This window comes from Drosophila virilis, chromosome X, assembly GCF_030788295.1.
Source record: "Drosophila virilis strain 15010-1051.87 chromosome X, Dvir_AGI_RSII-ME, whole genome shotgun sequence".
Classification (NCBI taxonomy): domain Eukaryota; kingdom Metazoa; phylum Arthropoda; class Insecta; order Diptera; family Drosophilidae; genus Drosophila; species Drosophila virilis.
Genome location: NC_091543.1, coordinates 17188991 through 17212251, shown reverse-complemented (window position 1 = coordinate 17212251; position 23261 = coordinate 17188991). Strand labels below are relative to the sequence as shown.

General features: G+C 39.7%; 1 long non-coding RNA gene across 1 annotated transcript in view; it reads right to left on the bottom strand.

The window, feature by feature from the left end:
* Window positions 1-23261, bottom strand: part of LOC138911177 (uncharacterized) — a 124931-nt gene that overhangs the window by 42737 nt on the left and 58933 nt on the right. Inside the window, exon 3 of the long non-coding RNA XR_011416553.1 lies at window positions 6860-6930. This is a non-coding gene — a long non-coding RNA (uncharacterized lncRNA). The remainder of the gene's footprint in view (window positions 1-6859; window positions 6931-23261) is intronic.

Below are 23261 nucleotides of genomic sequence, written 5' to 3'. Positions count from 1 at the left end.
CCCGTGTTCGCCATATGTCATACCATTTGCTAGTCTCGAAAATTAATTCTTAAAGATAGTCTGGTAATTGAAACTTTTGTAAATAAATTTGAAAATATAAGGAAATACCCTGTAATTGTTTTTGTTAAATGATCTATAGGTATATTTGAGGAATGATTAATAAAATTGACATTTTCATTGAACTATTTATTGTACATAAAGTTTCCCAGCTACCCACACAATACGTTGCGATGCAAACATACCCGCCCGCAGTTAAGACTGCGCGGTATAACAAGAAAAGGTTCAACGGAAATTTCGACTGTGCGTTTCGTCCGAATGCCGGCTACTTAACGACGAATGCGAATCATTTTAAATTGTGATTCATGCAATTCAGTCGAAAAGAAAGAAAGGAGAAAAAAAAGGACAGGCAACCGATTTCGATAATCAAAACAGGAAAAGGTCACACATGGATCAGGGACTCACTCGAGCCTAATGATGAGCGCAAATAGACAGGCCAGACGGTCAAAGTGAGAGCTGGGACAATCAAAGCTGAGCAAGAGAAATGGTGCACTTGGCTCTAATAAATGAAGACCACAATGACCAACAGAAGGGACCATGGCCGAAACGCCATCCCGGCCCCCTGCCCATTCTCCCCCTCTGTCACGGCTTAGACGCGCTTATTAATGGTCAGCGAAGGTTTCGCCAGAGCAATTACAGCGATTCGCAAACGTTATAATTAAATGCTCGCCATGTCGCACACAAGTAAAATTAAAATCAAAATAAAAAAATACAATAAAATAAAAATAATAATCGAAGCAAGCAAGAGTGCTTTAGTTATATCCGACTGGGAGATACTCTCGTTCGACTTATATCGAGACGGACAGACAGCCAGACCGTCTGATCAAGACTACATGCATACTCTCTGCAATTGGAGATGCTTTCTTCTGCGTATTAGAAACATTGGCACAAAACCCATATAGCCTTCTTTACCCATTCACACTGGGTACAGGGTATTTCAAAATAAGCAAAATACTGACAGCAACTGGCTGGCAAGCCGCAAGCCACAAGGGGCTCATATTTATTTGGCCGCAGGCGTCATACGGCGAGCGTTTCTTGCCGGTTTTTTTCACAAACTGATTCGCTAGAGTTGCCAGAGCTGCCAGGGTTGCCACAATTGCAAGAGTCGCAGCTGCAACCGCTGCAGTCACTCAAAAGCCTCTAGCTAACCAACAGACTGACCTTTTGCTTTAATTGCTCGCCGCACACTCTTAAGTCAATGCCAAATAGTTCGACTGCCCGAGGACCGAGGCACGTTTTCATATCTATGCTTGGATATTTATATATATTTTTGATTTTGTTGGACACACATCGTTTTAATTTGAAACGGGTTGAGTTGATTTCGTTATGTGTCATGTGGGCGTTGGGTTTTCTTGTTTTTCAACCTAGCTGCAGATATATGTATCATTTTTCATTTGCCAAGCGATATTTGAAACGTCAGTGTAAGACAGGGGCTTAGCTCTTGGCCAGTTTAAAAGGGGGTTTGCAAAATGATCACAATATATAATAGGATTAATTGTTGCTTGTATATTGACTGTTTAGTTAACGTCAATTTAACTTTAGCTGTAACTTCACATAATTGTTAGTAAAAGAATTAAAAATTCAGTAAACCTTTGGAAAACTGTCTGAACATTCCCAGCTATGAGTAAGGGCAACTATGCCCACCAAACGGGTCGGTAATATCCCATTACTATTATCAGACTTAGCATACCATTTTCTTACATCTTAGATGGTAGCCTCTAAAAACATCACTGACAAAATTAACAGTGAATAAGGCGCAAAGCTGACCGGAGCTGCACATAATGTGATGCGATTAGAAATAATTGCATTCTGACAACGCTGGGATTAACGCTCGTCTTGTCAATCATTAATAAATCATAAAAATGTTGCAAATTCAATTTTTATAACAATTGTCATTGCAGCAGCCGCTCACTTTCACTTGCCGTAATCTGCGTCCCTCCCGAAACCTCACACACTACGCCACTGTGCAATCCGAAAGATACATTACATTGTATAGCTATGTATCGCTGTCTCACTGTCTCGACGGTCTGGCATTTGTTTAGGCGTTTCGATTTTTATGTTAAACTAAAGTGAAAAATTAACATAAATTACAAGTAAACTTATGGCGCACGATTGAGTCCAAATGCAAAATGAACGCGACAACTGACGCCACTGGTCAGCCGGAGGGGGTAGGGTGAGCGACTCTGTCTGCTTAGCTATTTGATGCTGTTGTTGTTTTTGTTGCCTGGTTTCCAGTTTATTTTTTGTTGTGGTTCAATAATGGAACAGCTAAATGGCACCAATAAGCTTCTGATTTGTGTGAAGTTTTGCTCGCATTTTCAGCGCTTATGTAAATTCATATTAATAATAATAAATAATGATGTTTCTCAAGCTATTTGCCAGTTGGCCAGTAAATGTTGTTAATGGCTGTTGTTGTTGTTGTTGTTGTTGTTGTTGTGCCTAGAGAGACCTTCAGCATTTGTGGCAAGAGTCGTTGAGCATTTGAGGCGTTGGCTGGCCATTTAATTTGAAATGATTTCAGCCTCATGGGGCAAGTTAATTTCACGTTCAACCCATAGACAACAAGTTCCAGCTACGGCTCCAACTTCAACTCCAACTCCATCTCCAACTCCATCTTCATCTCCATCTTTGCTAGCCAAATCGACTTTGAGTTTGCTTTTCCAATTTCAAGTTGCTTCATTTAATTTGCTGCTGCTGCTGCTGCTGCTTCGACTGCTGATGCTGCCTCAGTTGCTGTTGCACCCAAAGTTGCTGCGTACGCTTTTCATGGCACATCAAGTTGCTGCCGCTGCCACTGCCGCTGCTGCCTCAGTGATTGTGTGTAGAATATCAATTACTTATGCTAAACACCTGCTGCATCGGAATGTCTGTCGGGCAACGAGCGCCGATTCTAAACCGGGCCTAAATACTCACTCTCAGCTACACACACACACGCTCACACACACACACGTGCGCGCGCTAGCTCATGCACTTATGCCAGCTCAAGTTTGTGCCTTAAGTCTTTGGTTTTTTTCATATGGTTTTTTGCTCATCACAAGTATTTTAATGGTCTGACATGCAGTGTCCATTAGCTTTACTGAGCGTTCTGTAACTGGCACATTTAGATCGTGTTAGCCAGAAAATGCCTATTTACTTATAACTTATATTTCCATTTATTTGCGGGCTTTACAGTTGAACCCTTATTTTCTGGCTAACACCCTTATAATGCATATATATTAAATAAATCAAGTAGAGGATATGTTCTTAAGATATATTTAAGTAGAATTTTTGTTTTGTCTTTAAATAAAAATACTTTTGTTTCTTTGCTTATTGTGAATATAAATGCGTGTGTATTTTATTTTTATTCTTAAGTCTCATAAGTTACGTTAAAAAAAAAGTAGATCCGATAGTAAAATATTCTCAAACTTTTCCATTTTTAAGCCTTTAAATAAACAGATATATGCTCCTTTACATAATACCATTATAAATGTGTATTAATAATTGATTTACATTCTGTAAATATATCAATTTGAATTTAAGTTTGTGCGCATTTTTCTCATCTTTAACTCAAGCACAAGCGCATTTGAAGTTCGACTTCTTCGAGTTAATTGCTTGCGCTGCTTCTCTTGTTGCTTCGCCTCGTTTTATGTTTGCTCATTCAACTGGCATCAACACGCCGTTTCGTGTAACGCAGTTGAGGCCCAGTCCCTGTCCAGTACCAGCACCAGCCTCAGCTGCAGCTGCAGTGTGCAAGTGCCGGGTCCAGGGTTAAGATTGAGGTCCAGTTTGAGTTTGAGTTTCCCCCCGATCCGAAGATCTGCGACTGTGATCGCATTCAGTCTACGGCTGCCGTCTTCAATGAGTTTAGTTTTTGTTGTTCGCTGTTCTCTGTTCTCTGACTTTGTGCTTTTTCTGTGGGCACTGGCAGGCAGTTAACGTAGCTGCCTGTGCTTATGAGGTCGATTTTTCTTATAGTACTCCCTCTTTCTGTTCCCTGTCCACAGTCTACCGACCAGCTAGGCCGGTAACTGCCAGCTGCCATAAATGGCTGGTATCATTTGCGGTGTTTTGTACTGTGCAAGACTTGTTACAATTAATTAACTGGCGCATCAATTAAACGCTGCAGTCTTGGCCAAGTTAGCAGGCGCCGCATTGCCAAATCCCTTGGGATAACCCAGCAGGAAAACGGGCCGAAATGCAAGCATCGATCGGACATAATCCACAAACGATAAAAACTCAATTAATGGCCATCATAAAAGTAGCAGACGCATTCACAACATTCACTTTGTTGAGGCGTTGGCAACTTTATCTGCCAGTGGGCGCGGCCAGCGCCAGGTGTTGCGCCCAAATCAAGCTGCGCCTGCGATTCAAGAAGCATTTTAGTATTCTTATATCTTTAGTCTTTGTAGCCCCGATAAAAACGTTTACTGCGCACCAACAAAATGCATTTGATTGAAGCTACAAAAGCTGGAGCCTGGGATATCTTTAGCGGGATCAAGGCTGTAAGCCCTTCTCTATTGAACCCGGTTTTAAGTCAAAACGATTTGAGCCCGCGTTTCTAATTTGGTATTACACATAAAATGAACCTTGACTGGATTATTTGCATAGAGAATTGAATTGAATCGATCGAAATCATATCGACACGCTTAACAATTAAAGGGCTAAGAAACAACAAGATTTTCAGCTCCTTTGTACATCGACATTTAAAAACATTTATCGACTCCCTCCATTCCGTTGATAATTTTCAGTCCACACAATTTCTTAATGAAGTCTTGAAATTTTTAACAGTCTAAGAAATGGACAGATTTTTAAAATATCTGCCTATTGACAGTCGAAAACATTTATCGATTCTAACTTTTTCATCAATCGTTTTGCAGCCCTCACAGATTCCTAATTAAATCTTGATCTTTAATTGAATGAAATCGAAATCAGATCAATAGACAAACAGAATTGCGTGCCTAAGAAATGACCATCTTTTCAGCATATTCGCAGTTTTTAAAGAAAAAATCCATCTAGTCGAAAAGCTTTATCGATTTTAAGTTGTACTCCTGCTTGCCCCCGCATCTTATTTAAAATCCAAATTTTCAATTAAATCAATCTAAATCAAATAAATAGACTTAAACAATTATGTGGCTAAGAAATTGCTAGCGTTCCGTCCAGATTTTCAGCTTATCCGCCTTAAAGCCAGGTTTCTTTTGGTATGCCATCAATTGCCATTGCCTCAACCGCAAGTTTGCTCTATGGAGAACATATTTTGCCATTAAACAACAAAACAAACGAGCTAATTAAAGAAAATGCCGAGTGAAATAACTTATCAAATGTAATTCCGACTAAATGACTCGGTAATTGTAGGCCCAAATAAAAGTAGTCCCCGAGAAAAAAAAAAGAAAAATAAAAAACAAAAAAAGAAAAAAATTGATGTAGCGCAACCAAAAAACAACTTTTTGAAGAATCAAGTTGAAAATTAAGTGTGATTTGGATTTGGGTACCTTGAGAGTTTGTTGGGCAAACGAAAAACAAATGGAATAAAGTTCTCACAATTAAAATGAGCTTAAATTAAAAAGTACTTTTACAGTTTCACACTCTTGACACGCAGCAGGCTGACAGCTAGTGGGCTGCTAAGCAGGGGGGTGAGGCTTGGCCAGGTAAGGCACTCAAATTGACGGACAGTGTAACTGGAACTGGGTGAGTGGACCGAACGACTGCGGACGTGCTAGCCAAGTAAATGACTTATAATTGATATTCTAAAAACGGATAAGCATCGCTCCAAGCTGCCCCACAGTGACTGGGCAGAGAGTGGGCTCCATTGGCACACCGTCCCATCGCCCCATCGTCTCATCGCCTCATCGCTATCATCATCATTATCATTATCATTATCATTATAATGAAATTGCCAAGTCGCTGGCAATGGCGATGTTTGCGACTGCGCGGTTGCTGTGCGCCGCATTCCATGGTATGTTGCAAATTGTTGTTATTGTGCCTGCTACCGTGTGGCAGGCGCTTTGTTGTTTTGGTAATTGCCACAAGGCCCAGCAACAACAGCAGCAGCAGCAACTCAATCTCAATGCGCCCACGGAGTTGCCAACGCAGTTGCGCTAACCAATTGAAAATTAACGTGTCCACGAGACGTTGCCACGTATGCAAACGAGTGTTGCGTGCGCATCGCCAGCTTGAAAGGATCGTTGGTCTCTGGCTGCCGCCTGACAGGTGCTGCACGCGCCTCCAAGTTGCAGCGGCTGCAACTGTAACTGCAACTGCAACTGCAACTGCGACTGCGACTGCGACTGCTTCTTTATATTGTTGTCAATTTGGTGGTGATTGTTAGCTGCACGTTGCAAGCAGCATTTGGCCGCAATTGGCTGACCAGCTCCGCTGGGCGGATATGCAGCAGTTGGTCGTGGCACAAAGCAGCAGCTGAGACTCTAATAAGCGGCCAGCCAGTGCCTGGGCACAGCACGCAAAACAAAAAAGAATGCCAACTGACGGTTCGCTCCACTTTAACTACACACACACCTCGCTGCACCACATTTGATGGCTGTGATTACGCGTTGAAATTCATGAAATGCAAATACTACGTAATACACAATCAAGATGCTTTTATCTGCACTCTTGGCCATTGCATAACGCTGGCCATAAGTACTCCACACCTTAGAAACTATTTAAATATCAATCCTCACGCATTATCTAACTATTTTTAGCAGGGGCACGACTCACAATCTGGCTGAGAGGTGACATGGCAACAATCTTGTGTTGTTTGCCTGAATTACTTACATATATATGTATACGTATATGTATATGTATATAAATTTATATATAGACTTACCGATATATTCACATACAGACGAACTATTCTTTTATTGCCATTGGAGACATGCTTTAGATTGATGCATATAACTGAAAGAATACAAGAAATAGAGAGTTAGTTGCAGTAAGATCAGAAGGAAGAAAACCCAACGAACAAAAAAGGGAGAGAGAGACAAAGTTAGATATAGAGGGAGAGAGAGAAAAGGAGAGAGTGAGAGAGAGAGAGGGATATTTATATACGCAACGCCTATATTCAAAGTATTTGAAAGGCTGAAAGGCTTACTTGAAATCATGAAAATCGAATAGTATGGCGATATTTTAAAAATTAGTTTCCTTTAATTTTTATTTACATACATACATACATAATGCATACATATATTACATACACACATACACACATATATACATACACACATGCATACCTGCTATATATGAATACTTTTCGAGACATTTTACAGCTCAATTTAGCTGTCGTTATCTAACACTAGAAAAAAGTAAAATAAGAATAATAATTATAATAATAATAATAATAATAAGATTGAAAAATAATAAATATTCAAAATGAAATATCCCTAAACAGAGAATAATAAAGATCGATTTTTTTTATAAATAGCTTCATAAAAATTGTGGACAAGATTAAATTTCTCAATATAAAATGCAATGTAAATACTCAACATATTATGCCTGATATGCTGCGGGAGCAATATAATCTACTCTAATTATCTAAATTCTTTTGTTCTTTGGAACTAGTTCGTGCGTCCAATAGCGCCCAGGCCGTTGAGCTATTCAATGTTCTATAAAGGCCTTGGACGCTTTACGCAATTTTCTCACAGAATTGTTGTACAACGAGCAGCGCTCAAAACTTAGTTAAGTCGCTTGGATTGCAAGCAGTTCCCAGACACCTCACACACACAGACACTTACAAACACACACGCACACACACACACACACTGTGTGGAAGGCCTTTGTTTCTGGCATTTGGTAGCGTTAATCTGATTGGAGTGGAAGCTGTGCAAACGGCTTTTGGGGTCTAGGATGGAAGCTGACTGCTATAATTAATAATGATTTCAATTTGCATTTGCCCACCTGCAATTTAAGGCGTTTGCGCAAGCGCCAAGCGGCTTCAGCGTCAACGTCAACGTTAGCGCCGACGTCGATGTCGTAGTCGGCGATGCGCCGCGCTGGCGGCGGCAGCTGCAAGCGTTTCGTAAAGCGCGGCAGCCTCAGCTCTATAATTTGCTAAATTTGCTGGGACTTTAGCCAACTCTTAAGTTGGCTTAGGTCCCAGATCTGCGCTCTTGGGAATTGGTTACGCAAGCGTTTAGGCCAACGTTAATCAGCTGTTGGCAAATCAACGCCAATCACAGCAGCGCGCCACAAAAAAGGCTTTGCCATATTTAGGTGACTTTATTGGAGCAGCCAACAACAACAAGGAGAACAACAACAACCGTCAACAAAAAGCAACAGCAACAAAATTTCCAATACCCTAACAGACAAATTATAGCTGAGTTGGGTGACCCGAGTTTAATCGAAATATCTGAAAAATATTCAAGAATTTTCTTTAAAAGAAGCAACATTTTGACCGATCGTTCCTATGTCAGCTGTATGATAAAGTATAGAAGTATTCCGGTGCAGATAATATATTGCATATATGTAGGAAGCAGATAGACTATATCTTCTTATGCTGCTCAAGTATATATTGACTGAAGAGACATCTCTTACTATGCGTTACATATTTTATGACAAAGTCGTAATACTCTCAAAGAAGGGTATAAGCAACGACAGCAACAACTGCCGGCAACAGACAAGCGCGACAAAAGAAAGCAGCTTGCTGATGGGAAAATTAAAGCTGAGAATTGTATCATCGATGGCAGCTGCCCGACTGACAGACAGACAGACATACCGAGACAGGCAGACAGAAAGTAGCATAAGCCCTAGAAAAAGTGTTGTAAAACATGCTGACAAATGACTCGCACACACACACACACTCACACACACACGAACGCGCATGCACTGCAACGAAATATGCAGCAATTATGCGCTATATTTCAGCTGCAGACATGCAACAGTTGGTTGTACTGTAGCCCCTAACCCCGCCCCCTGGCCCACTCAGCCCACTTACATGTTGTTCGTGCTCATATTCATGACTGTCTCCAAGTGGGCGGCTGTATGTGTTGGTGTGTGTGTGTATGCGACTCACACAACTAACTTATGTTTAGCTACAACAACAATTTATGTGCGTCGTCCACCCAGCTTGAGGTAGTTGCAGCAACTACATTACACATACACACACACACACACACACACCCTTTTGATGGATTCAAATAGTAAAAACTGATTTCAGTTCTACCTAAATTTCAAATGTTTTGTGGCTCAAACTTGAATTGGCCAAAACGTTTTTCTAACTCATATTTTTAGTTATACGAATTCCATATTGCACTTTTTCCAATCAGCAGTTACTTTTAGTTGGCCGATTAAATTGACAGGAAATATTTGAGTACCTAAGTTTTGAAGCCCGGGAAAATGATTGCATATTTGCATGTGATAGGAATGCATAAAAAGAGCTGCTATGAAATTAATTTTTCCAAAGAAAAGCACTTTAGATCCCGGGTAATCGTAGTGCACTCGACTCTGCCAAATATTAATAATAATAAAAAAAAAAGTTTTTAAGTACTTTGCAAAAGTAAGCCACAAATTTGCTTCTTATTTTGCCTAACCATAATTAACTAAAAATAAAACTATTGAATGCAACTTTTTGTTTTCGCACGAACCACTTAAATCTAATTTAAAAGCTTCTCTGTAAAACGTGATGCGCCGATTTTACTCGGGCTGTTGCCAAAGGAGGCACACTTTAATTATTTCTCCGGTCGAGGTAAAAAATAAAGTCCTATATTTATTATTAATAACTTGCCTCGGGCAAAGTCAGCTAATACTCGCTATGGAAATTCTCAAATACCATACCCCATTCATATTAGCGCAATAATTGATATTTAACCACGATTAAAAGATATCCACAAACACGCAACACTTTGTGAATTCACAAATTAATAAACCTTACTGTAACACAAAACACGACTTGCACTAGCGAAAAAACAACTCTTCGTCGATCACAAAATAATTTGATTGAATTTTTAACAATAATTGAGTATTAAAAGCACGTCTGTTCGCTTCTAAAAGTATTACTCTTCTTTGACTACATTCACGTTTGTATGTAGTCTGTATGTATATTAACATTTATGTATGCATATATTCAAGGCGTTTCTATGTGCATGCTTGGATTTACATATATATGTTTGTATACTTGCGCGATTATATGTTTGAATTTATATATGCATTTATATATGTAGGTATGTATGTATGCATGTTTGTATGTTTGTAGGAATGTAGCTATTCGTATGTATGCTATGTATGTATGTATGTATGTATGTATGTATGTATGTTTGTATGAATGCACGTAACAATAGGTTATATTTACTTAGCCCATTAGCTCTAAAACGCTTTATTCCTCTTCGAATCTACGTAGGTATGTACGCATATATGTATGTATTTACATATATATAAGTTTTTTTTATAACAAATGCAGACAAAGTTTACTTCTCGCTGCGATGCAAATTTATAGAACAAGTACTTTCAAACTAATACCTTCCTATGCGATTCTCATGAATTCAAATAAGGCTTGTTAATACTTTGATTACAAAAAAAAATATAAGCTTATTAAACAAAGTAAAAGCTAGCTACGAAGCTCATTATTGCTCTCGTTACTCATGTTAAGTTTGCTTCATGAAAATTATCTCACCTTAATTGCACAAAAGAAAAAACTTCTGTTTGAATTAATTGAACAAATCCAATTTAATATACAGTGAAAACTTTACTAGGTGTACACTTTTCTTGAGCGGGCAACAATTGCACGATGGTCTCTGTCCGCCCAAAACGCTTTTTACTGTATTTTGTAATTTAAAAATAAAAAAATTATTCTCGATGCCTTTATTTCGAGCCCAGTCAAAGTTCTCAATCGACTAATTGAAATAAAAAACATATGAATTGAAACACATATTGCTACTGGAGTTGAACTGGCGACTTCTCGCTCCTCGCTCGAGATTGCGTTGATCAGCGTTCAGTCAGTCCATCTGGACAATGCCTTATATAAAAACTAGATTATATCAATTTAGCCTTTAGTTGTGCGAATTTTTTAGAATTTATGAAACATTCCCAGAGAATCTCTTGCACATTATTAATTTATTCTGGAAGTGGAAAGCGAACTACCTACTCCATTGTCAATGTCTATTAAGCAACTAAAAACATTTCGCCATTGCTGAGGCGACAGACGACAAGCGACAAGCGACAGGCAACAGGCAACAGCTACAACAGCCGGGAAACAGGGAAAAAGCTGGTTGACGCGGCGTATGCGCAACATGGCCAGCAACAAACATGACAAAGAACTTTGCAACAGAATACGGCAAACTAACAAATAGTAATGAAAAACTGACAGCATGGTCAGGCAAGGCAGAGTGAGGGGGGGGTGCAGAGCAAGTGCAAGTGGAAGTGGAACGGACTGGCTGAGGTCCAGCAATTTCTATTGTATTTAGTAAAAAACTAAGCGGCGCGCTCGCTTGTAACCAGTGACAGTCAAAGGGGAAGTGAAGAGAAATAAAGAGAGAAAGGGTGAGTGGGGGTGGGAACAGATGGTGGTTAAGGGCTGGATTGCCAGGGCGGAGAGGGCAGAGGCGAGCGCTGTGCCTTGTGCTGCGTTGCTTAGTTCCCGAAAATTGGCAAAATTTGCAAAACTTGCTCAACGAAATAAACAACAAAATTTAACAAGAAGCTGCGCAGAAGGTGGCAAAGAGGGCAAGACAGCAGCCGGGTAAGGTAGCGTGCGGAGGGAGGGGCAGGGTGGCATGCTATTTGATATGGAGCGTGGTAAGCGGTCAAAAAGTGAAGTTAGACAAGAAACACAAAACTAAATGGGCCGCGAATAGCGTCGAGTGGATGCTGGCCAAGACGGGCATGGGGCAGTGTGGTTGTAAGGGGGCGAGAGGGTCGGGCTGCAAATATGACAAATGCATGCGGAGCACAATGCAATAAGAGAGGGGGCTGCACTGAAACAAATAAACTGCTGCAAACGCAGCTTTGAGCAAATGAGAGTGCGGATAAGGGGGGGAGCGAATGGGAAGGGGGTGAGGGAGCCAGCTAGTGAAAGAGGGGAGGGAGATGGGGGTGCACTTGCAGGTCTTGTTGTCTTGTTGCAACGGCTGCCGCGCGTTCGCTGGACAATGGCACAAAGTAATTAATTTCAATTTGTAAAGTTCAGAAAAGCCAACGCGCTGTGCAACAGACACCCACCCCCTACTCACCGCTCTTCTTCCACTCACCCCCCCCCCCCCCCCCACCGTTGGCGGACGTGTGACAAGCTGAAATAATTGCGCCGCATGCAGATAAGCGGCGCCCAACAAAGCAGCTGCCACAACAGCAGCAGCAGACAACTTAATGTGCAACGCGAGCGAGAACCTTGAGCACACTTGAAGGCGATGCATCTTAACGCTGCTACCCCACCCAACCCCTACGGCCCCCTGCAACCAACACATTAAACAGCACCAACTGATATAGAGTGCAAATATATTTGGTAAAGTTGGCCCAAAAGAAGAACATTTCGGTTACAGTTTCCCTTTCATTTCGGCCCGTGTTCCATTTGCGTTGCGCCTTGCCATTTCGTTTTGGTTTCGCATTTTGAACTAGTTCTCGTTACCCGCCGCGTGCCTCCTTGGACAAAAAACCAGTGCAATAAATTAATGCAACATAAATTTACGGCCTACTGCAGTGCTGCAGTGTTGCAACAACAACAATAACAACAACAGCAGCAGCAGCAGCAACAGCAACAAAGACAGCACAACATTTGAAACATTTTCTGTTTCGCAATTTCTAAATTGGCTGCAAAATAACAATAGGAATCGCAATTTAATATGCTTCTCAAAGGGCAGCAAAGATTGCCATATTAAGGCAAGAGGAGATAAACTGATCAGCTACCAGATACCCTGTTCAAACAAAGTCTAAAGCATATTCATTTTAAGACGCCTCAAACGTTTATCTGGAATGGAGTATGTTCCTGATGAGGATGATAATCAATAATGTGGCAAATAATGCTAGTTATAATCTTGATAACACTATCAAATCTAGCTGTTTTATTACCATAAATTCCTTTAATCTAGCCTTTAGACCGCATTTTTATTTATTTCCATAATTTATTCAAAATCTAACATTTTTCTGTAACTCTTCTGCGTTCTTACAATTATATGAAACAGGCAGAAGGAAGCATCTCCGACCCCATAAAGTATGTGTATATTGTCTTGATCAGCATCCACAGCCGAAATGATATAGCAAAATCAGGCAATTCAAAAATAGTTAATAAAAATATATGCATATATAAAATAATTCGGAATGTATATCATAAGAAAATTGTTTTTCAACTTGAATAAATCCCAGCTAAAAAAAGGTTTAATGATAATTTACAAATATTTTACAAAAACAGCTTTTAATACAATACATTTATGAGCCCTCGGAATTTAATGGGTTCTATTAATATTAAAATTGATTTTTTAATATATGCATTTTTATCCGCTTCTAGCTTGGGTCTCTCGAGACGGTTCTGTGGTATGGTTCCCCTTTCAAACCACGATTTGGACCTATTCAGCGGCAGGCAAAGAAGAAGTTCTTCGTCAGACCGAAGACACGCTGCCGCTCAACCGATGAGCGACAGCGTGACTTAGGTTTGACGAAGAACAACTTCTTTGACTTGCAGCAGCTGCAGCAGATTCTGGCCGGGATTAGATGCAGGCGAAGGGTCCGCACGTCCAGGGCAACGCGACTTAGCCATCCACTGGACTCCACTGCAAGCCAAAGAGGCAGCTCTTAAGGTCTACAGCTGAGCTTGTTAACTAAAAACTCACCCGCGTCTTTGGCAGACTAGCTTAAGGACTAAGACTAGACTAGACTAGACAAAAAAAAACTTTAGTGTAGTACAAATTTACAAAATTTAGAAATTAAAACTTTCTTTCTTTTGTGTTGAGCTGCGTAGCTCTATTCCCTTACAGCACTCGAGTGGAAATGATTATAATCTGCTTTCAGCTCGATCCATTAACTATTTTTTACAGACTTTTAAATCGTCGCCTACTAGAAGCACGCTTTCTAGAAGAAGAATACTTTTTTGTGGCACACTTTAAACTGTCCAGACTTTCCTTTTCAAGTTCTTTAATGTTTCAGTTGAACTCAAGTCTAATTATATTCCAAGAAAATATTTATATGCATATGCATTAAATTCTTGAGAAAATCAAGGCATTTGTGGAATTGTTAGGTTCGACACATTTCTAACACTTCTATTCGGGGGCCCCTAAGATATTACGCATGCCGACAGACATCTATTTCTTTGTTTTCCTCCTTACATTCTTTTTAATTTCTCACTTTTTCAATTGGCTTTTGGCAAAGGACCTACACTGTCCTACGTCAACAATGACAGAATGCCTGGTAATATATGTGAATGGCTCGGTGCAAGGTTTTATGAGGCATACATCTTTCTCATGCTCTCTCTGTCTTTCCCACTATCGCTCTCTTTACTCTTTCTAAATCTCCCTGTTTCTCTCACTCTCTCTCTCTCTCTCTCTCTCTGTTGAAGTGCGTGTCAGAATTTACAAGCCAACGGTTGCAGCCATCGGCGAGCAAAAGGATCTGAATCTGGCGCCAGCTGATGCTGATTAGACTTCTGTTGTTTTAATACCCTTGCAAAGTGTATCATAATTATGTTACGAAGCATGTAACACATAAGAGATGACAAATCCTACCATATCTGTTTAATTTTCATCAGCATCAAAGACCAATTCTTTCTTTTCCCGTCCATATATTAAATTCGTTCGGGAACAGGTTTGTTTTTACAGATATCTTAGCCCAACTTGGCAGTTCATTATTTCATTATGTCATCCAAATATGGGAAAAATCTTTTCAGTAGCAGACTACACCCCACTTGGATGAAAGAGATTGCAAGGCAGTGGTAGTCAAGGCAAAATTATATGTTTCTTTGGAGCGGCCTCAAACTTACTTATAAAACATAAAAACATAATGATAAGCTGGTTAAACAAATAGTAATACCCTCTAGCAATATCATATGGCTTAATAGTTAAAATTGTTGGTAAGCAAAGTTGAAACCCTGTAAGGGTATTTAGTCTGCGGCGTGTCAAGCGTTATTTTTTTTTTTTTGTAATTATATTCCCCTTTCTTCGTATAGCCAACAAGTTGCATTGCTTTGTGTATACCCTTTGCGAAGAGTATTATAATTTGGTTGCTCTTCTTTTTGCTTTTTAACTTTGCCGCCTAATTTCCAAGCAGCAGCAGCAGAAGCTGCGGCAGGATGCGAATGTGAATGCAGGTTTAAATGTGAAGAAAAACCAAAACGAAAACTCGACTGCTGACAGAAGAAGTTTTCTGAGAAAATTGTAGAGCAGCAACCGCTAATTAAAAATGCATTCATCTTCTTCCCCCCCCCCCTCCCTCCATCGAAACACAAAAAAAAATTTAAAACCATTTTGACCGATAACTGGGCAACGTTTGCGGCTTCTGGTTTTTTGGGCTTGTTGAATTTTTGGGTCTGGCTGGCATAAATCTTTATTATCACGAAACGACAAACGACAATGATATACCACAACACAAAAACAGAAACAGAAAAAGATACGAATATAGAAATGAAACGAAACGCGATGATGATAAATATGGGTGTACGGAATTAAGAAATAAATAAATACACAACCAATAAAGCTGAAGACATTTAGTTGGAAGATGAAATTAAACTTAATTAGATCGGGTCTGCTCTACTGTGGCTGGTTCACTTGATTGGGTCTAGTGACTGTGACTGCGACTGTGACTGTGACTGCGACTGTGAACGTGAGTGTGACTGGTTTGCCTTGGCATTTATAAGTTGCTGTTGATGGCATCAATCATGATGTACCTAATGAAGTGCATACAGCTAGCTGCATTTGCACTTTCAGCGCCTTTCATTAGCATTTCGCACTAATTGTCGCCCCGGCTCGATGAGAATTTCCTTCGCCGCTCATTTGATTGGATTTGCCAGGCTGGGCCCAGTTCGGGCCCAGTGCAAACAATCAGAACTTGCAACAGCAGCAACAGCAACAACAGCAGCAGCAGCAGCAGCAGCAGCAGATGCTAATGAAGTCATCTCATCAGCGTGTTGCATACAAATGCGTCGCATTCGACGGCAATTTCCGCTTTTGATTTATGCTGCAAAAAGTGGCAACGAGGCCCAATGGCAACAATCAATTGGCTATCGGCAAATCGGGCAAAGAAAATTTGTGAAATCGAAAAGCAACAACAAGCTAAATGATAGCCAAGGTGCCGACAAAAGCTGCCGTTGTCGACGCTGTTGTTGCTGCCGCTGCTGCTGCTGCTGCTGTTGCTGATTGATGACACTGATTGATGATGTTTGCATGCGATGAGCTGGCACATAATTATTGCAACTAGATTCTAGCATTCTGATAAATTCTGATATGATTGAAATTGCTTCAATTTAGGCGTATTTGAATTTAATTCTTTTGTTATGTAGTTCAATCAAAACACGTCTGAAAATAAAACACAGTAGAAGCGTTAAGAATTCCGCAAGAATCGACTGTTTCATGGAAATTGATTAAAAGCCCAACAAAGATTGACTAGCATGTGATTGTGCACTGCAGACTGACTTAATGATTGAGCTACACAATTACAGCATGAAAATCAAGTCAACAATTCACTTACATATGATTGAGCCCTTAGGTAAATTTGCGACTGATTAAATAGTTGACCTTACGCTTGAGCTACACAATTGGAGCACATATTTTTTAAAAAATAGAAAACATTCAAATCAGATGACTCAATCACTATTTGATTGATGCTGCTGAGATGAATGCATATATTGCTTGACTTGCTTATGATTGAACAATGTTTGTGCGTGTATGTGCCAGAGTTTGCGGCTCGAGAACTGTTTGGTACATAAACAGATTAAAGATACCGTTGGCAAATATTTTCCAAGAATGCCGGAAACGAATCCGTTTACCTGAACATTTTCATCGGAACTATCGCAATTAGCCAACATCAAAACATATTTTTGCTTTTTGTTCTATGCACAATTTTTTTTTTTTTTTTTTGCGGCTCTATCAGATCTTTTGGTAGTGCGAAAAAAAATCGAGGAGAGAAACAATGAATTAGCCGAGGCAAAGACAACAATTAACACAGTGAAACACTTGGCTACCTTCATCAAAAATGGCCAAGAAGAAAAAAACAACAACAACAACAACAACAAGCAGCAGCTGAAAGACGTAAACAACAGCTACAAAAACAGTTGAAGGAAACAGAATGATAGATAGAGCGAGAGAGACATACATAGGTAGATGAAGATTGAGAGAGAGCGCTGGGGAAAGCGTGCGAGCAGGAGAGATGAAACCAAAGATTCGCAAAAATCTGCTCAATCACTTTTCACTTAACCCAAACACAAGAACTTCAAGTTGATGTAAGAGTGAAGCAAGGGGTAATTGGGGGGTACACAAAGACTTGGCAAATCGGTCAGAGTGAAGGCTGAACGATGCATTCGGGCGGCGGAGGAGATGGGGGGAGGGTATGTGTAAAAGTGATGTGTGGGCTTTTGAACACCAAAAATACAAGAGAACAAACAACAACAACAACAACAACAACAGCAGCAGCAGCAGCAGCAGCAGCGCAGCGGCAGCGCAGCAGCAGAGAAGAAGCCGACAAAAAGCAAAAGCAAACTTTACTTGAATGATGGTGATATGCAAAAAAGCCCAAGTCGGGAGTAAAAGCACAAGCCGTAAGATTCGGGCAATGCGAAAGCAGCAGCAACAACACATGTGCACATACGAACACACACACACACACACACACATGGAAAGAGAGAGAGAGACAGACGTGTATTGCTTGATATTTAATTCCTACTCCGAAAAAATAATAATAAAAGCGTTGCTACGTCAGCAGCAACAGCAGCAGCAGCCAAGGCAACACTTGACCCAAAAAAAAAAAAAAGGAAAAAAAGGAAAAAATTCAAAAAAACGAGGAAAATACAGAAAAGTGCTTTGCCCAAAATATTTTGCAGCAGATAAAGTCAACACACGGTATAGAGTAAATTTACTGGGCTGGGCAAATGCCGAAAGTCGTGATTGATTGTGATCGAGTCACGCAAGCTGCTAGCGAAAAAGCGAAATTCATCGAACATCGATAAATTTTAATTATCGATTGATAGTGTGTAAATTACTCGTATCCTAAGTTGCAGCGCTTCGCCGTCAGCGTGTTTAAATAAACTATAGATATCTCGATACAAATCAAGCTCTGTAACTATATCCAAATACAAGTCAATATTAGAAGGTAAACAAGTTCTTTTAACCAAATTTATATACCCCGATTCTTGTAATAATCAAAATATACGATAAATCGGAAGAGTATGTTTCTTTTTCTCAACTGTTTTCTCTTTCACCTATTGTGGCTGCTAAAATTGTGATTGCTGCATAGCTCTGGTCACACTGTGTCAGCCTCTACCCACATGCAAAAGGCTTTGGCCAGACTTAAATGTTCATTAAGGCTGGGAGCCATAGGAGAAAACTGCCTGGATAGCTGGAACCATGTGACTTGACAGCTTTTTGAGGGCTCGCTGCAATTTGTTGTCGATGCTGTTGCTGTTGTTGTTGTTGTTGTAGTTGTTGTTGTTGTTTTTATTATTGTTGTTAGGCACTTGCACATTTTGTTTTTTGTAATGTGGATGAGGCTGGCGTTAACTTATTGGCAGTTTCAATGTGTCAGCAGCAGGTGCCACGCCCACGTTTGCTGATGATGAAAGTGCGTCAAATGGTTTTTTGATTTGGTCTTTGCGTAACTGAGCCAACTTCTGCCTGCCTGCCACTCTCACTCCCACTCCCCGCAGCTACAATGCTCAGTTTTCCCCCAGCCTAATTGTGTATGCGTGTGCAGTGCTCGAGTCTTGCGTAAATTTAACAAGTTGCCACTTGAGCCAAGCCTAGCCAAGTCGAACCAAGAAATGCCAACAACAAAAACTACGTTAACTGGCAAAAGGCACAGTCACAGGCCCAGAACGTTGGCAGGGACTGAATTTTGGCTGAAAGTCTCTTCTTCTCGCTCTCTCTTCTTCTTCTTGTAACCCTGGCAAGGATTAATTTGATTTAGATGTTGAACTGTTGCCTGTGTTGTGGACTTCACGCTTGTCATACACTTGCCCAGCTGCTTAGCGCCATTGTCATGCCATTTGCCACGCATTTGATTTACTGTCCATGAGAGAGAAGACCTCTGCAAAATGTGTCCGAAGAAAACAATTTTCGGAATTTCAAGTATTTGTGCACAGAACTTAAATGACTGAACATTCTACTTTCATTTCTCTTAAAACTTATATATATTACTATATTTTAATTCTGTTAAGTTAAATAGTTCTGCTGAGTATCATTCTGCTAATAATATTAGGATTCGCAAGCTACAATAAATTATTATATTCGGATTTGGTTAAAGGTAACAGAATTGCAAGCCAGAATAAATACAAATAAAATTGTTACTGGTTCGGTTCAGAGTTGAACCAAGTTCCCTGCCTTTGGGTGTAGTTCCTCAAACTGATTTTGCACCCGCATGAATCCAGGACTTTGCTCAAATTTAGTTTGACACTTATTCTCTTCCGAGTATTAAGATAACAATTTAATGTAAGCGTTCGTTCTACACCTGTTCATTTAAGGCCATAACATTTTTGAAGTACATGGTTCAGTTTGGGCTTGGCACAAGCTTTGGGTTATCCAACACAAGGGAAGTGACCATAGCCAGATCTTAACTTTAGTATTAATTTAGTATGAAAACGAAAGACAGTTCCAATCTCTGCAAATAGTGGCCAATCTTCCAAATACTTCATATCACATTTCTATTTTCTTTATATGCAAAATATATATAATACATTTATTTTATATTTTATTTATGTAACATGATATTTAATGCATTAATCTGACCCACCTATAAATCAATCCAATATAAGGCTCATATTTGAACTATAGGGACAACATGCTGAAGGGTAGATACCATGTTTGCAGAGCATTAGCAAGTCGGCATTGTCCAGTAAAAACAAAGAAAATAATTTTCTCAGCTCGATTTGTGTAGCTGTTGCTGCTGGCTCATTTTCCTTCTTTTTTTTTTTTTTGTTTTTGAGTTGGGGGCAGGCGGCAAACAAAGTTGCCACGTTGCCGTTGACAGCTCAAAAAACACTTAAAACGCTGATTTACGTCACGTCTTAGACAGGCAGCACCCCCCGCTACCCACTCCAACACACTCACACACACACACACCCGCCTCACATGGCCCCGTTGATCATTACGACGCACAAATTTTGCGCATTGGCAAATTGACTTTGGGGACTGCAGACGGCAAAGGGCGGCGAAAAGGCCTGAATGCCTGCATGACGTGGCTACAAATCGATGAGGTGCCAAACCTGGCCCAAACCCAGCCCATGGCTCCAATTAGCAGGGCTGTGAAAATCCTCAAGCCTTTCGCACGTTCACCTTACTTTTTTTCCTCTTTTTTTCTTCTATTTTTTTTTATCGCTGGATTTTGTTGCTTACTTTGACAGCTGCAAATTAATTAGATTTCATTATTTTCCGCCGCCGCTGCTGCTGCTGTTCGTCCGTTGATTGCTTCTAATTAACTGTACTTGAAGTTGGCGCACGACTCAAATTTCAATCATCCATCAAGGCCAAACATGTGGGCCACATAAGCGGGCCGGGGCGGCCGCGCGGGCAGTCGGCCTGGGCGGGTTGCGCGCTTCTGACCCTCTTCTTTCGCATTCAACTAGACAATGTGCTGCAATTATGTCAGCAGTCGGCATCAATCAATTAATTTCTTATCAGCGTATTATTGTTTAACATATCCTTTATCAATAGTTTGAGGCGAAGTCAGCAGGTGGCCTAAGGTCGTCGTCGCTAAGTAACACAGCTGTGACCCCGCTGACCAATCAGCGCGAAAAGCCGACTAAAAAGTCATGAGTCTCAAATGCGCTTTAATCAATATTTACATCAAATTTAAAAGTTTAAAGGCCCTTAATTGAGCAGGTGGGAATATTATTGCTTTTAATGCTTATCAATTTTTTTTTATTTACATTTTATTATAATTAAAATTAAAAAGTTCATGTTGTGTAAGTACATATATATGTATATGAACTAGTGTTGGTTAACGCTCTTTAAGTTCAACAAAACTAACTATGTGGCTGGGTGGTAAAACTTTACACTGATCTATAAATTAAAAAATTACCCTCAACTTTGTTTGTTGCATATTGTTCATTAAAGTCACATTATTTTAATTTAATATATCAACCAAAAGCAATCATTAATGTCTTTGCTAATATTTGAAGTTTTTGCTTTTGAGGCCAAAATATGAATGTGAATTTGCCTCGAAGGCAACTGTGGTATGGCCATGCTGTGTGTGCTCTATATATGTATGTAAAGATATATAATTGTATATATATACATATGACTGAAATATTGTACATATATGAACGTACGTATCTTGATTTTAGTAATTAACTTTAAAAGTCATTTATCAATCAATCAGCAAGAATGTGTCAAGCTAGAGTCGCAGCCGAAAACCAACAAGCCAAATGGCAAAAATTGAATGGACGCCACGGGGAGACGACAGCAGCCACAGTAAGTACAACAATAACAACAACAATAGCAACAATCATTCACTCCACTCCACTCCACTCCACTCGAGTTGAATCGAGACGACAAGTGTGCTAAAAAGCATTCACGAGAAGGTCGCACTTGCTGCGGAGGCCGCAAAGCTGAAAATTGGCTTCCAATTGGCCTGTGAAGCGGACGAGCGACGACTAAGTAAATCAAACGTCAAGTGACCAAAAGAAAAACAACAGCTAAGCAAACAGTTCTAAGCTCTGCACGAATGCGTAATACCCTGACAGACAGCCAATAATTTGGTAAAATATCTTGAGTCTATAATACTTTTTACATATGTAACAATAAACACATTGAAATGTGTAATACCCATAAGCCTTAGTGTTAGATTTTAGATTCGATTTCCATAAAAGTAATATGCATATATTATATATATATATATATATAAATGCAAATTAACTACGCATATATAAATTACATACAATCATTAAGTATACAAATAATTTATTAATTATGTATGTGTATATATATTAATTATATATATATACTTATGATAAAGTGCCATATATAGCATATATATAAAATCAAGATTGTTGTTAATTATCGGTTTTAATAAACTAAACAAGCTGTACAAAGATTTAACAAGAAAGTTACGATATCTTTTGAACGCCGAAGATTTAATGCCCTTGTAGACAATTGCCTTTTGCAGACATGTGAGAATGGAGAAGCTCGAAATTGCTGAGTTTGAAAACCTACTTTTCGATCCATTATTCCTATGGTAGCTTGGGTATATCAACTCGTCTGTTGATGCTAATCTAGAATAAATATACTATATGTATCTTATGGTGTCGGACATGTCTTAATCTATCCGTTACACATATCATTACAAAATCATAATAACCTCGTAAAAGGTATAAGAACTTAAATTTCGCACGATTCATTCTGTACTTTAACATATGATATAATCAAATTTTGTGGGGAGAATAGTCAAACTAAATAAACACAAACCTTGACAGCATATAAAACACTTGATACGTGTAAAAAGAAATTAGTTAACTATTTAATTTGGCTTAAAATAATAATAAAAACACCTTCCCTAATATAACTTAGTTACACCTGTTACAAAAATGTCAATGAGAGCAATATGCCCATTCCGACCAGGGTAGTAGAAGTAGAAGTAGAAGTAGATGTAGAAGCTTAACAAGAAAATCAAACACGTCACGGCAATTAAAATCAACGTTGGGCAAGCACAAATCCCGGCTCAAATTCAATGAAAAATAACAACAAAAAATTAAATAAAATAAATAAATAACCAAATGACCGAATAACCTGAAACGCTTGAATTTTGTGCCATGTCAATTCAGCATTTCGCAATGTTGGTCGAGTCAATTTTTTGTGCTTGTGCCTGATAAATGACAAAGGCGGCCATTTATTAACCTTAACTACAATTATGGCTGCTGACCGCACGCTGACCACAGGCAGGATCCGACACAGGCAGAGGCAAAGGCACAGGCCGAAAGGCATCTGGTTGTGGCAACGGCTCCAACACTCTGGCTGAGGCACTCTGCATGCCAAATGCGAGCATTAACTGCCATTAGTTGTGGCCTCTGTATGTGTGTGTGTGTGTGTGTGGGTGATGCGAAGACTGTGGCAGCTGATGATGCGGCATGCGGCTCAAACTTTTCCACTTTGCAACTATTTCAAAAGTAAAACGAAACT